This window comes from Triticum urartu, chromosome 1 (genome assembly GCF_003073215.2).
Source record: "Triticum urartu cultivar G1812 chromosome 1, Tu2.1, whole genome shotgun sequence".
Taxonomy (NCBI): domain Eukaryota; kingdom Viridiplantae; phylum Streptophyta; class Magnoliopsida; order Poales; family Poaceae; genus Triticum; species Triticum urartu.
Genome location: NC_053022.1, coordinates 293,851,951 through 293,868,779, shown reverse-complemented (window position 1 = coordinate 293,868,779; position 16,829 = coordinate 293,851,951).

The window sequence follows — 16,829 nt, the reverse complement described above, 5'->3', positions numbered from 1 at the left end:
AGCCCCCCCCTTCAAAAATGCTTTCCCGCCCTACAGGGCCTTGCCTGAAGGTTTTTTACATACAGGTCAGAACAGGAAGGGAAATGCAGGCCTAGCCGGAGGCGCTGTCACTGGCGTTGCCCTGATCATCTTCGTCCGCACCGCCTCCCTCGGTTGCAAGCACGACCGTGCCATCTTCAGGGGTGAACGTTGTGACCAGGTCATCCACGTGGTCGTCCACCCAGTCCGCCAGATTGCCCTGGATGACCGTGGGAATGGGGGCTATCACGACGTTGAAGTCAAAATGGGGGTCACGGTTGAGAAGGTGACCGAAGACTCACGAGAATGCACGCCTGAGAAGGCCCCGGCTTCTCTCTTCGACGAACTGGCGAGCCCTCATGGCCCGATCCTCCAGACGGGTCACGATCTATGTGAAGAAGCGGAGGTGGCGGACGTCATCATCCTCGTGTGGGTGAGTGACGCTCTCCTCGGAGATGGTGTCCAAAGCCCGGTTGGCCCTAACCCTGAGGTCCTGGAGCATCAAGGAACGCTCGCGCTGCATCGTCCGATGGAGGCACGCCTTCTTCTTGGTCTGCTCCGCAAGGGACGTGACGGCCTCAACCTGCTGCTGGAGTGAGGACAGGTCGTCCTGAGTGGAGCCCAAGTCGGCTTGGGCAGAGGCCTGACCCTCCTTGGCAGCCCTCTCGCGTTGCTCTGCCTCGGCTAGTTTCGTCCTGAGGGCGGAGGTTCTGCCCTGTAACGCCCCAAGACCGGAGCTTCAGATACCTTCCTTGGGTTCCGAGTTTCGTTGGTGTTTTGTTTGGTTCGTTGCATTCATCATTGCATCATGTGCATTGCATCATGTCATCATGCAACCCGTTTTAAAAACTCAACTAAATTAAATGGCATGGATCTCCGATTCCATTTAAATCGAGGGAAGAGTGACTTCTCTTTATAACATATCCTCCCGATAGTAGGGAGCTATATTCAATATTTCTTTAATTTTAAATTCACCATAACACACTTGCATAATATCCCAATGCCTTTGTTATATTAAGTCTTGGACTCCAACCTTGTCATATATTCGTTCATCTTATTCCGGTGCCCCACCAAAAATCCGAACATTTTTGGACCTTCCTAACCCTCGCTTCCTATTCGAACCATTTGAATTCAAATCAAATGAGTTTGAACTTAAACTTTGAAAAATGGTCACTCCATTTTTCTTGGATCATACACATTTTTGCGAGTCCGGGAAAATTATCCCCGTGCCCAAACTCTTTCTATACCCTTTTCTTTTCTTCCCTTTTCTTTCTCTTTATCTTCTGTTTTGAAAAGAGTAAGAGAGGGGGAAGAAAGCCCATGAGCCAGCTGGGCCTCCCAACTATCGCAACCTACCAGGCCGGCCTCCCTAGGCCACTTGGGCCTTGTGCAGCCGCATCCACTAGGCCCATATGCTGTCAAAACCTAGCCCGACCCCCCTCCTGTCGATCTCTCCCTCTCCCTCGTCTCCACCCCGCCGCCAGAGAGCCACGTTCGATCTCCATCTCCATTCTCTCGACGCACCCATCTCCCTGTGCTCTTCTCCCTCTCCTCCCTCGCAGGCTCCCTGCGTCTCCTTGCCTTGTCGCCGGCCCTTGATCCACCACGCCGCCGCGCCTCCTTGCCATGGCCTCCTCCTCGCCTTGAAGCCCCGGCGCCCCTGCAGTTTCTCCTCCTCCTCCAGGCGCTGCAGGCCCCCACCCTGCACCAACGGCGCCTCCAGCGAGCCCTTCCTCTACCGGACGCCGCCGACGACTAGCACCTGCAGATGGCAGCAGCACCGCCCCGGCGCACCTCGTCGCCGGAGAACCACCAGCACGTCACCAATAGCGAGCCCACCTCCTCCGTCCATTACCCGTCGCCCCTGCCCCAGTTGCAGCCATGGCGCCACCACATCTATCTCCAGCCACCCCTGCAGCTCCTCCTCCCGCTTGCCATGGCCGCTGCCGCAGAGCTTCGAGCCTCTGGCAGCAGTAGCTGCAGGTCCGGCAGCCCTGTGTCCTCCTCTAGTCAAGGCCCCCCGAGATTCGGGCAGCACCCGAGCGCTCCTTGCCACGCACGGCTCCCTGCGTCTGTGGTTTCGCCTCCTCTGTTCGTCGCCTACATGCCAGACGCCGCGCCTCCTCCTGGCACCGGCCCCATCGCATTCCTGCAGCTGTAGGCGCCGTCCCGAAGCTCTCTGCATCGAGCAGGTTCAGGAGTGTAGCGAGGACGCCCGCATCGACCGTGCCTAGGGCTGCCCCCTTGCCCTCGTTGTTCGCTCGTGGGCCACGCGACCTGCTGTCCGCCTCGCCAAGACCCGAGGCCTTGTTGGTGTTGCTTCGTTTTGGATGTGCCATCTTTTCTGACAAGTGTATGACTACACCCGGTGATGCGATAGGCCCCGACAACATGTACATCTATTCCATCAAGACCGGACCGATAAGTACCCCAACGTCATGTGTACAACGACCGTCGCCGAAGACCCGGATAGAAAAACGTCAAGTACCTATGACCGAAGAACGCCATGTACCTCTCCGAAGAAAACCGAACATGTACCACTACGTCCGGAGGCATCGGATCCGTCAAGTTCCACTACCGCCGTGAACAACTACCGTCGCAGAGATCACGAGAACCTCTACTTCCTCCTCAAAACGCGAACGACTACCGTCGACCCCAAGTGACTCGGATTCGTCAAGTCCTTCTACGAAAACGTGTACCACTACCGTCGCGAGTACCTCTACCGTCGTCGTGTACCCCCTACTTCCACCACGTCCCGAGAATGTATACTTCCTCTACTTGGCACCGAACGAGAACCGTTCTGTTTGCATGCTTTGAAGGTATAACCTCGAGATGACGCCCGTGAACGAATGAATGCATGCTGTATGAGATGCACACTTGTTTTGCCTCGAGTCTGAACTATCGGTGCACATTGCCCCTCTTTTGCCTGCCACCGACATGTGGGAACTCGGTATCCGAGATCACCCCACCATTCTTGCATGACACGCTCCCGTCAGTTTCTTTGCACCAATGTCTCAATCGAGTTTCCGGAAACCGAACGTTGCTGTGGCACCATTTCCGTTATCGTCGCCGTGGCACTCTTTCTTTCCGCCACGATGACAAATGCCTCATATCTTTTCATGTCAACATTTTCTTAAAATTGCATATACTTGTTCATGTCATCCGCATCATGATAACAACAATTAAAATGTTTAAATTGTTGTTGCACCAAATTGATAAATGCATATGGGGATTTACCGGATTCGTTATTTGTTATGTCCGACCCCATTTAAATTGTTTAGATGGTGTAGTTTAGATGGAGATGTTGTTCCTTGTTGGAACATGTTTACTTGTTGGGATATCACAATATATCTTATTTAATTAATGCATCTATATACTTGGTAAAGGGTGGAAGGCTCGGCCTTATGCCTAGTGTTTTGTTCCACTCTTGCCGCCCTAGTTTCCGTCATATCGGTGTTATGTTCCCGGATTTTGCGTTCCTTACGCGGTTGGGTAATAATGGGAACCCCTTGACGGCTCGCCTTGAATAGAACTCCTCCAGCAATGCCCAACATTGGTTTTACCATTCGCCACCTAGCCTTTTTCTTTCCCTTGGGTTCTACAGACTCAAGGGTCATCATTATTTTAACCCCCCCGGGCCAGTGCTCCTCTAAGTGTTGGTCCGAAACGGGCAGCCTGCGGGGCCACCTCGGGGAAACTCGAGGTTTGGTTTTACTCGTACCTTGACCTATCTGAGTGTGTCCTGAGAACGAGATATGTGCAGCTCCTATCGGGGATTGTCGGCACATTCGGGCGGTGTTGCTGGATTGGTTTTAACTTGTCGAAGTTGTCTTGTAGAACTGGGATGCCGAGTCTGATCGGAATGTCTTGGGAGAAGGTATATCCTTCATTGACCGTGAGAGCTTGTCATGGGCTAAGTTGGGACACCCCTGCAGGGATATGAACTTTTGAAAGCCGTGCCCGCGGTTATGGGCAGATGGGAATTTGTTAATGTCCGGTTGTAGAAAACCTGAAGTTGACCTTAATTAAAATGCATCAACCGCGTGTGTTACCGTGATGGTCTCTTTCTGGCGGAGTCCGGGAAGTGAACACGGTGTTGGAGTTATGTCTGACGTAGGTTGTTCTAGGATCACTTCTTGATCATAGTTTCTCGACCGTGCTTTTGCCTTCTCTTCTCACTCTCATTTGCGTTGTTAGCCACCAAATATGCTAGTCGCTTGCTGCAGCTCCACCTCATACCTTTACCTTACCCATAAGCTTAAATAGTCTTGATCGTGAGGGTGCGAGATTGCTGAGTCCCCGTGACTCACAAATACTTCCAAAACCAACTTGCAGGTGCTGATGGGTCCGTGCAGATGACGCAACCAAGCTCAGGAGGAGCCCGATGAAGATCTTGTCCCCTTTGTGTTGTTTCGTTCTAGTTGACCAGTAGTGGAGCCCAGTTGGGGTCGATCGGGGACCTTTGTCGCATTTGGGGTTCTTCTTTTATTTTGGTTCCGTAGTCGGACCTTGATTGTATCTGGATGTTAATGCTTTATTCATGTATTGTGTGAAGTGGCGATTGTAAGCCAACTATGTATCTTTTCCCTTATGTATTACATGGTGTTGTGTGAAGATTACCTCACTTGCGACATTGCTTTCAATGCGGTTATGCCTCTAAGTCGTGCTTCGACACGTGGGAGATATAGCCGCATCGAGGGCGAGTTACAAGTTGGTATCAGAGCCTTCCCCGACCTTAGGAGCCCCCATTGCTTGATCGAATTAGCGGACGAGTTGAGTCTAGAAAAATGTTTTGAGTCATTTAGGAATTATATATCGGAGAGTTTAGGAATTCATTTTACTCCCCAGTCCCTTCATCGCTCTGGTGAGGCATCCTGACATAGAGTTTTGACTCTTCTCTTCTCAAGTTTCACTAAAAAAAATTTAGGATCACGCGGGTATCTTGGAATCGTTTCGATCAATTTGTGACAAGAACATTGTTCTTGGTGCCTCCTGTCATTTAGGGGTTGTGGCAGTGTCCCGGGGAGTTGAGCTCCGAGGTGTTGTCGTCACAATTTTATCGTTGTAGTTCTGGAATACCTGAGTTTAGTTTCGCCGACATCGAAAATCTCTTTTATGCAGTTGTGGGTGAGATAACCTCGACGTCACCCAGTACTGGGGCGGGAGTTCGGGAGTATTGCCATAACTCGTATAACGGATGCTTTTCGAAGGTTGAGGTAGACGATTTCCGAAGGTTTCTTGGTTATGTGTTGAAGGATGGATACAGCTGGATGTAGGATTGCTAGTTTTGGGTGAGATATTATGCTTCCCCTGTATCCCCAACACCTGATTGCATAACTGGGAAAATTTCGGGAGTTTATAAGTGGGAATTCAATTAGCTCTTAGGAATTCTTTCCGACGGATATATGATATGAAATTGGGGTTCGACGTCTAGTGGTCCGCCTATTCACGGTTGGTTTTATAGTGGTCTCGTTGTGTCTTAAAGAGTCCTTGGCTATGCTGACTCGGGGACGCTTCGTATGTCATGTGCACTACCTTGTACATGATGGTGCTGTACGATCGAGCCCGTGTAGGCCCCACCACGAAAACTTCGGACGAAATCTCTATCATATGTTTGTTCTGGATTATTCTGCAAGCCAATCCTTCGTTTTGCTTTTGAGTTGTGGTATTCGAGTTGCTTCGAAGTCAAATGTTGATTCCATACTCTTCCTAAGCGGTGTTCTGATATTTCTATGTGAATACTAATCCTTCTCGATCATCGAGTTTTTCATGTCAATCCTTTTCACCGGTGTGCTTCTCTTCAAGTGGATCCGATCATTTCAACATCCGCAAGATCAAGTATCAGTTTCTTCTGAACGGTGTTTGTTTCATCCATCTCCAAGTTTCCTTTGTTTTTTCCCCCCCCCCCCCCCTTTTTTTTTTAAGGACTCAGATTTCTTAGTCAAGTATCTTTTTATTGATGAGAAGTCTCTCCATTCTTTTCCATCAATATTCGTATCTGGTGATTCTCAGGAACATTCTAACGGAGCTTCAAGTTCATCATTATTTGTTCTCTTTCTTCTCCAGTGGATTCAATTCAAGCTTTGGTATTGAGTATAGTCCTTTCATTTTGGCCAATGCTTTTCTCATGTCGGTGCACCTCTTTATCATTCACTTCGCACTATTCTTTTGTTCCGGAGTGCTAAAGATATCTCAGAAGATTCGTGTTTCCACTCTTAATCCGTTCAAGCTATTTTGAGGATGTTATCTCATTCAAGCCTTTTAATTCAACCGGTGCAATCTCTCTTTTTAATCATTCTAACGGTGTTTTCTCTTGAGTGGGCCCTAACCCACAGGTCTTTTTCTAGGATCTTACCTGACTCTTCTTCTTTTCCCGGAGCTATCCTAAATTCTTTTCGAAGTTTGACGTAAGAATGTTTTGTCATCAGTCATATGTGTCTCTCCAAGATCTTTCAATTTTTTTTGTTTTTTTTCATCGTTGGTTCAACATTTCTAATTTTTCATTCCGGAGTGTCTCACAATTCATGGTGGTGTTTCTCATCATCATTCTCTGCATTTGAAGACCGAAGAAGAATTTTTCTCTCAATCTTGCTCTTTTCTCTTCAAGATTCGTCATTCTAGCTTGATGTCATCCTCTCATAATTATTTTCGATTGTGAGAATTATTTCCACCTATCCGGAGCAATTCAAGAGCCTTCTCAGTTTGTTATCCGGAGTCCATCAATTCAGGTTTATTCATTCTCAGCTGTCAGTTATCATTCTCCAATCTTACCGGTGCATCATTCAAATATTCTCTAATCAGTTCATGATCTCTTCGTTCTCTTATATCTAAACTCTCTCATATATATTCATTCATTTGCTAATTCTTACCGGTGATTCACCCCTACTTCGTTCATTTTTAATTCTTACGGTGGTTCGTTCAAGATTCTCTTCCATGGTTATCATATTAATTTATTCGTTGTTTCAACCCGACCGATGATTCGTTGAAGACCTTCCCAAGTTTGCGCAATATCCCTCTTAATCCTTCTACGAGAATAAGTAGTTTGCCAAATCCGTTGCTTGTCATCAATCTAAATTGGTGAAGGGTAAGCATAATGCAATTCTTATTCTTGTCATCGAGTAAATTCAATTCTTTCCTTATTCCGGAGGCTCATCAAATTCTCGTTTTCAATTATTTCATCTTTTCTTTTCCGGAGTTCCAAGCTCTCGTAATTATATCACCACGGAGATCCATCTAAAACATTACAAGGTTTCACCTTGTGTTTTCAACTTCTTTTTCCTTTTGTTTGATCATCCTTTTGTTACCGGAGTTCTTCATGAAGGTTCTACATGATGGTTCATCAAGAATTTAATTCCTTCTCGAAGTGTTCATCGAGATTCTTTTCTAAGGAGCTCAAGCATTCTTCATCTTGCAATCCGGAGTGCAATTCGTTCTACCTTATCTTTTGAGGTGGTGTTATGCCATTTTGAAGGCTCCCTTTTTGTTTCATGATTCAAAAGTCGGCCGAAATGACATATTTTAAACCCATCATTTTCAATTCGTTCATGAGATCCATTAGAACCCTTCAGTCTCTTCATTGCAGTTATCTTGGGTTATAATTCACCGAAGCTTTCTCTAAGGATTGTTGCTATTTATGGTGCTTATAAAGGACCCAGGTTCTTCTTTATCCTCCCGGTGAAATATTTTATCGTCTCCTTGTTCATATCAATCCAATTCTTTTTCCCGTGAGTGGCAGGTTGTCACCTCGTAATTTGAGATGTATTCCATAAGACCATATCAAGCGTATTCTTTTCGTTGTTGGTGTTCCAGCAACTCCGCTCGACCCGTCTCCTAAGGATGCCTTCTCAAGCTCTTTTGTGGCATAAGATGGCATTTTCTTCTCCATTCTTTTATTTCAACTATCTATCTTCTATTCTTTTGTTCCGGAGGCATTGCGATGTTGTTCTTTTCATCCGTCATCTCGTTTTGTCAAGTTCATGTTCAATTTCTTCCATTTACAGTCGAAGTGTTGTCCAAATTATATCAGTCTTATCCCTTCTCTATCTTGCTTAACCGGAGTGTCGTGTCCTCTGCTCAAGTTCTTTTTATCGTATCAAGTCTTGCATAACTTCTCAACCGGAGTGCTGCTCGAAGTTGTTCTTCCTTGTCCCTCTTTTCTAACGGAGTGTTTTCAACTTCGTTCATCGCTGTTGTATTCTTTTCTCGAAATGGCTTAACCTTTTCAAGGTTCGTGGTTTCACTCGTTTGACAAAGAAGCAACTTAGTTTTACCTCTCCTCTTCCTCTTCCGTTTTCCCTCCGGTGCCATCCTAGATCTCGGGACGAGATCCTCTCGTAGTGGTGGAGTGTTTGTAACGCCCCAAGACCGGAGCTTCAGATACCTTCCTTGGGTTCCGAGTTTCGTTGGTGTTTTGTTTGGTTCGTTGCATTCATCATTGCATCATGTGCATTGCATCATGTCATCATGCAACCCGTTTTAAAAACTCAACTAAATTAAATGGCATGGATCTCCGATTCCATTTAAATCGAGGGAAGAGTGACTTCTCTTTATAACATATCCTCCCGATAGTAGGGAGCTATATTCAATATTTCTTTAATTTTAAATTCACCATAACACACTTGCATAATATCCCAATGCCTTTGTTATATTAAGTCTTGGACTCCAACCTTGTCATATATTCGTTCATCTTATTCCGGTGCCCCACCAAAAATCCGAACATTTTTGGACCTTCCTAACCCTCGCTTCCTATTCGAACCATTTGAATTCAAATCAAATGAGTTTGAACTTAAACTTTGAAAAATGGTCACTCCATTTTTCTTGGATCATACACATTTTTGCGAGTCCGGGAAAATTATCCCCGTGCCCAAACTCTTTCTATACCCTTTTCTTTTCTTCCCTTTTCTTTCTCTTTATCTTCTATTTTGAAAAGAGTAAGAGAGGGCGAAGAAAGCCCATGAGCCAGCTGGGCCTCCCAACTACCGCAACCTACTAGGCCGGCCTCCCTAGGCCACTTGGGCCTTGTGCAACCGCATCCACTAGGCCCATATGCTGTCAAAACCTAGCCCGACCCCCCTCCTGTCGATCTCTCCCTCTCCCTCGTATCCACCCCGCCGCCAGAGAGCCACGTTCGATCTCCATCTCCATTCTCTCGACGCACCCATCTCCCTGTGCTCTTCTCCCTCTCCTCCCTCGCAGGCTCCCTGCGTCTCCTTGCCTTGTCGCCGGCCCTTGATCCACCACGCGGCCGCGCCTCCTTGCCATGGCCTCCTCCTCGCCTTGAAGGCCCGGTGCCCCTGCAGTTTCTCCTCCTCCGCCAGGCGCTGCAGGCCGCCGCCCTGCACCAACGGCGCCTCCAGCGAGCCCTTCCTCTATCGGACGCCACCGACGACTAGCACCTGCAGATGGCAGCAGCGCCGCCCCGGCACACCTCGTCGCCGGAGAACCACCAGCACGTCACCAACAGCGAGCCCACCTCCTCCGTCCATTCCTCGTCGCCCCTGCCCCAGTTGCAGCCATGGCGCCACCACATCTATCTCCAGCCGCCCTGCAGCTCCTCCTCCCGCTCGCCATGGCCGCTGCCGCGGAGCTTCGAGCCTCTGGCAGCAGTAGCTGCAGGTCGGGCAGCCCTGCGTCCTCCTCTGGTCAAGGCTCCCCGAGATTCGGGCAGCGCCCGAGCGCTCCTTGCCACGCACGGCTCCCTGCGTCTGTGGTTTCGCCTCCTCTGTTCGTCGCCTGCATGCCAGACGCCCACCTCCTCCTGGCGCCGGCCCCATCGCCTTCCTGCAGCTGCAGGCGCCGTCCCGAAGCTCTCTGCATCGAGCAGGTTCAGGAGTGTAGTGAGGATGCCCGCATCGACCGCGCCTAGGGCTGCCTCCTCGCCCTCGCTGTTCGCTCGTGGGCCACGCGACCTGCTGTCCGCCTCGCCAAGACCCGAGGCCTTGTTGGTGTTGCTTCGTTTTGGATGTGCCATCTTTTCTGACAAGTGTACGACTACACCCGGTGATGCGACAAGCCCCGACAACATGTACATCTACTCCATCAAGACCCGACCGATAAGTACCCCAACGTCATGTGTACAACGACCGTCGCCGAAGACCCGGATAGCAAAACGTCAAGTACCTATGACCGAAGAACGCCATGTACCTCTCCGAAGAAAACCGAACATGTACCACTACGTCCGGAGGCATCGGATCCGTCAAGTTCCACTACCGTCGTGAACAACTACCGTCGCCAAGATCACAAGAACCTCTACTTCCTCCTCAAAACGTGAACAACTACCGTCGACCCCAAGTGACTCGGATTCGTCAAGTCCTTCTACGAAAACGTGTACCACTACCGTCGTCGTGTACCCCCTACTTCCATCACGTCCCGGGAATGTATACTTCCTCTACTTGGCACCGAACGAGAACCGTTCCGTTTGTATGCTTTGAAGGTATAACCTCGAGACGACACCCGTGAACGAATGAATGCATGCTGTATGAGATGCACACTTGTTTTGTCTCGAGTCTGAACTATCAGTGCACATTGCCCCTCTTTTGCCTGCCACCGACATGTGGGAACTCGGTATCCGAGATCACCCCACCATTCTTGCATGACACGCTCCCGTCACTTTCTTTGCACCGATGTCTCAATCGAGTTTCCGGAAACGGAACGTTGCCGTGGCACCGTTTTCGTTATCGTCGCTGTGGCACCCTTTCTTTCCGCCACGATGACAAATGCCTCATATCTTTTCATGTCAACACTTTCTTAAAATTGCATAAACTTGTTCATGTCATCCGCATCATGATAACAACAATTAAAATGTTTAAATTGTTGTTGCACCAAATTGATAAATGCATATGGGGATTTACAGGATTCGTTATTTGTTATGTCCGACCCCATTTAAATTGTTTAGATGGTGTAGTTTTGTTTTTCTTCACCTCTTACCATGTTTAACAACATTTAATATTGTTGGGTACTTAAACGAGATCGAACTAAATAATTGATGTGGTGTTCCGTCAATATGCAACTCGTTGCATATTGAGCTCCACTTAATTTGTAGGATTGTTTGTGCACTTTGCCATGCCATGCATATTTAAACCGGACATGCATCATACTTGGTTGTGCATCGTGCCATGCTTATGTGATGTTTGTTTACTATGTTGTTTTGCTTCTTTCCGGGTTGCTTCTCGCGTTAGCTTCGGTTTCATTCCGGAGTTGTGAGGATCCGTTCGACTACGTCCGTTTGTCTTCTTCATGGACTCGTTCTTCTTCCTTGCGGGATCTCAGGCAAGATGACCATACCCTCGAAATCACTTCTATCTTTTGCTTGCTAGTTGCTCGCACTTTTGCTATGCCTATGCTGCGATACCTACCACTTGCTTATCATGCCTCCTATATTGTTGAACCAAGCCGCTAACCCACCTTGTCCTAGCAAACCTTTGATTGGCTATGTTACCGCTTTGCTCAGCCCCTCTTATAACGTTGTTAGTTGCAGGTGAAGATTGAAGTTTGTTCCTTGTTGGAACATGGAGATGTTGTTCCTTGTTGGAACATGTTTACTTGTTGGGATATCACAATATATCTTATTTAATTAATGCATCTATATACTTGGTAAAGGGTGGAAGGCTCGGCCTTATGCCTAGTGTTTTGTTCCACTCTTGCCGCCCTAGTTTCCGTCATATCGGTGTTATGTTCCCGGATTTTGCGTTCCTTACGCGGTTGGGTAATAATGGGAACCCCTTGACGGCTCGCCTTGAATATAAATCCTCCAGCAATGCCCAACATTGGTTTTACCATTCGCCACCTAGCCTTTTTCTTTCCCTTGGGTTCTGCAGACTCAAGGGTCATCATTATTTAACCCCCCCGGGCCAGTGCTCCTCTGAGTGTTGGTCCGAAACGGGCAGCCTGTGGGGCCACCTCGGGGAAACTCGAGGTTTGGTTTTACTCGTAGATTGACCTATCTGAGTGTGCCCTGAGAACGAGATATGTGCAGCTCCTATCGGGATTTGTCGGCACATTCAGGCGGTGTTGCTAGATTGGTTTTAACTTGTCGAAGTTGTCTTGTAGAACCGGGATGCCGAGTTTGATCGGAATGTCTCGAGAGAAGGTATATCCTTCGTTGACCGTGAGAGCTTGTCATGGGCTAAGTTGGGACACCCCTGTAGGGATATGAACTTTCAAAAGCCGTGCCCGCGGTTATGGGCAGATGGGAATTTGTTAATGTCCGGTTGTAGAAAACCTGAAGTTGACCTTAATTAAAATGCATCAACCGCGTGTGTTACCGTGATGGTCTCTTTCCGGCGGAGTCCGGGAAGTGAACACGGTGTTGGAGTTATGTTTGACATAGGTTGTTCTAGGATCACTTCTTGATCATAGTTTCTCGACCGTGCTTTTGCCTTCTCTTCTCGCTCTCATTTGCGTTGTTAGCCACCAAATATGCTAGTCGCTTGCTGCAGCTCCACCTCATACCTTTACCTTACCCATAAGCTTAAATAGTCTTGATCGCGAGGATGCGAGATTGCTGAGTCCCCGTGACTCACAGATACTTCCAAAACCAGCTTGCAGGTGCCGATGGGTCCGTGCAGATGACGCAACCAAGCTCAGGAGGAGCCCGATGAAGATCTTGTCCTTTGTGTTGTTTCGTTCTAGTTGACCAGTAGTGGAGCCCAGTTGGGGTCGATCGGGAACCTTGTCGCATTTGGGGTTCTTCTTTTATTTTGGTTCCGTAGTCGGACCTTGATTGTATTTGGATGTTGTAATGCTTTATTCATGTAATTGTGTGAAGTGGCGATTGTAAGCCAACTATGTATCTCTTTCCCTTATGTATTACATGGGCTGTGTGAAGATTACCTCACTTGCGACATTGCTTTCAATGCGGTTATGCCTCTAAGTCGTGCTTCGATACGTGGGAGATATAGCCGCATCGAGGGTGTTACATGCCCTCAAGCTCGGCCTGCTGCAATTGGAAGCGGGTCTTCTAAAGCTCCAACTTCTGGCGGTGCTCATTGGTGAGAGCCACGCGAATCTCTTCCACCCTTTGGCCAACCTCCTGCAAGATCCTGGCCTCCCGAGCGGCGATGGCATCCTCAGTCGCGGCTGCCTGGCGCTCCCTCACCTCTAATCGCTCGAGATCCAGGCTATGCTCCAAGACCTCAAGTGCCAGCGCGTCTTCACGCTCCTGGACCTCCTTCTCATCGGAGGGGTCCTCGCTCGGCGGTGCCGCCAGGGCGGCCCTGCGTGCCTGGATATGCCGCTCAAGGGTGGCGTTTGAAGCTTGAAGCTCCCTCTCCCACTCCTCAGCCGCCTCACGACCGCAATCGGCAGCCTTGGCTTCTTCCAAGGCACGGGCGCAAGCCTCGCAAGAAGTGGCGAGGGATATCACGGCGTCTGCACGGGCGCGCTCATGCTGAAGGTGCCCAAGGTTGATGGCGACCTTCAGCTGGTGCCACTCATGCGCCAGGCGGAGGCCCTCTGCCTCGAGGCAGGTGTCGACATCGACAAGCTCCCCTCAGAGCCGACTCAGCGCGCCCATTGCTTCCTAGAAGAGGTTGTGGCAGACCGTGATGCGCCCGCGCGCAAGCTCTACTGCGCGGCTGAGACCTTCCTCTGCGTCGGGGGCTGTAGGAGAGGCGCGGAGTGGGTCGCCTGCCTCTGGCAAGGGGCCGATGGCCGGCGCTTTCCCGGACATTTCCCAGGCCTTTGTGAAGGCATTGGGCAGCGTGGCATCGCCGCTCGAAGATGAAGCCGATGCTGAGGCCGCCCAGCCACCAGCAAAGACCAGTGGAGGAGCCCTCGGCACGCCTCCCACGCCCCAGGGGTGGCCGTGCAGGAGGGGTCCCAGGATCATGATACGTCTCCAACGTATTTATAATTTTTTATTGTTCCATGCTATTATATTATCTGTTTTGGATGTTTAATGGGCTTTACTATCCTCTTTTATATTATTTTTTGGACTAACCTATTAACAGAAGGCCCAGCGCAAATTGTTGTTTCTTTTGCCTATTTCAGTGTTTCGCAGAAAAGGAATATCAAACGGAATCCAAACGGAACGAAACCTTCGCGAGGATCTTTTTTGGAACAAACGCAATCCAGGAGACTTGGAGTGGAAGTCAAGGAAGCAACGAGGCAGCCACGAGTCAGGAGGGCACGCCCAGGGGGTAGGCGCCCCCCCACCCTCGTGGGCCCCTCGTAGCTCCACATACCTACTTCTTTCGCCTATATATATACTCTTATACCCTAAAAACATCCAGGGGAGCCACGAAACCACTTTTCCACCACCGCAACCTTCTGTACCCATGAGATCCCATCTTTGGGGCCTTTTCCGGCGATCTGCCGGAGGGGGATTCGATCACGGAGGGCTTCTACATCAACACTATAGCCTCTCCGATGATGTGTGAGTAGTTTACCACAGACCTTTGGGTCCATAGTTATTATCTAGATGGATTCTTCTCTCTCTCTGGTTCTCAATACAAAGTTCTCCTTGATGTTCTTGGAGATCTATTTGATGTAATACTTTTTGCGGTGTGTTTGTCAAGATATGGTGAATTATGGGTTTATGATCAAGATTATCTATTAACAATATTTGATTCTTCTTTGAATTCTTATATGCATGATTTAATATCTTTCCATGTCTCTTCGAATTATCAGTTTGGTTTGGCCTACTAGATTGATCTTTCTTGCAATGGGAGAAGTGCTTAGCTTTGGGTTCAATCTTGCGGTGCTCGATCTCAGTGACAGAAAGGGAACCGACACGTATTGTATTGTTGCCATCGAGGATAATGGGGTTTATATCATATTGCTTGAGTTTATCCCTCTACATGATGTCATCTTGCCTAATGTGTTACTCTGTTCTTATGAACTTAATACTCTAGATGCATGCTGGATAGCGGTCATTGTATGGAGTAATAGTAGTAGATGGAGAATCGTTTCGGTCTACTTGACACGGACGTGATGCCTATGTTCATGATCATGCCTAGATATTCTCATAATTATGCGCTTTTATATCAATTGCTCGGCAGTAATTTGTTCACCCACCATAATACAGCTATCTTGAGAGAAGCCACTAGTGAAACCTATGGCCCCCGGGTCTACTTTATATCATATAAGTTTTCAATCTACAATTCTAGTTTACTATTTACTTTGCAATCTTTATTTTCCAATCTATACCACAAAAATACCAAGAATATTTATCTTATTATCTTTATCAGATCTCACTTTTGCAAGTGGCCTGAAGGGATTGACAACCCCTTTATCGCATTGGTTGCAAGGTTCTTGATTGTTTGTGCAGGTACTAGGCGATTTGCGTGTAGTCTCTTACTGGATTGATACCTTGATACGTCTACAACGTATCTATAATTTTTGATTGTTCCATGCTATATTATATTCTGTTTTAGACATTAATGGGCTTTATTATACACTTTTATATTATTTTTGGGACTAACCTATTAACCGGAGGCCCAGCCCAGAATTGCTGTTTTTTGCCTATTTCAGAGTTTCCCACAAAAAGAATATCAAACGGAGTCCAAACGGAATGAAACCTTCGGGAACGTGATTTTCGGAACGAACGTGATAGGGGGGCGTGCCTACCCCTCCTAGGCGCGCCCTCCACCCTCGTGGGCCCCATGTTGCTCCACCAGCGTATTTCTTCCTCCTATATATACCTACGTACCCCCAAACTACTAGAAACGGAGCCAAAAACCTAATTCCACCGCCGCAACCTTCTGTGCCCATGACATCCCATCTTGGGGCCTTTTCCGGAGCTCCGCCGGAGGGGGCATCGATCACGGAGGGCTTCTACATCAACACCATAGCCTCTCCGATGATGTGTGAGTAGTTTACCTCAGACCTTCGGGTCCATAGTTATTAGCTAGATGGCTTCTTCTCTCTTTTTGGATCTCAATACAATGTTCTCCCCCTCTCTCATGGAGATCTATTCGATGTAATCTTCTTTTGCGGTGTGTTTGTTGAGACCGATGAATTGTGGGTTTATGATCAAGTTTATCTATGAACAATATTTGAATCTTCTCTAAATTCTTTTATGTATGATTGGTTATCTTTGCAAGTCTCTTTGAATTATCGGTTTGGTTTGGCCTACTAGATTGATCTTTCTTGCAATGGGAGAAGGGCTTAGCTTTGGGTTCAATCTTGCGATGTCCTTTCCCAGTGACAGTAGGGGCAGCAAGGCACGTATTGTATTGTTGCCATCGAGGATAACAAGATGGGGTTTATATCATATTGCATGAGTTTATCCCTCTAAGTCATGTCATCTTACTTAAAGCGTTACTCTGTTCTTATGAACTTAATACTCTAGATGCATGCTGGATAGCGGTCGATGTGTGGAGTAATAGTAGTAGATGCAGGCAGGAGTCGGTCTACTTGTCTCGGACGTGATGCCTATATACATGATCATACCTAGATATTCTCATAATTATGCTCAATTCTATCAATTGCTCAACAGTAATTTGTTCACCCACTATAATACTTATGCTCTTCAGAGAAGCCACTAGTGAAACCTATGGCCCCCGGATCTATTTTCCATCATATTAATCTTTCAACACTTAGTTATTTTTATTGCCTTTTATTTTACTTTGCATCTTTATCATAAAAATACCAAAAATATTATCTTATCATATCTATCAGATCCCACTCTCCTAAGTGACCATGAAGGGATTGACAACCCCTTTATCGCGTTGGTTGCGAGGATTTATTTGTTTGTGTACGTGTGAGGGACTCGTGCATGGTCTCCTACTGGATTGATACCTTGGTTCTCAAAAACTGAGGGAAATACTTATGTTGCTTTACTGCATCACCCTTTCCTCTTCAAGGGAAAA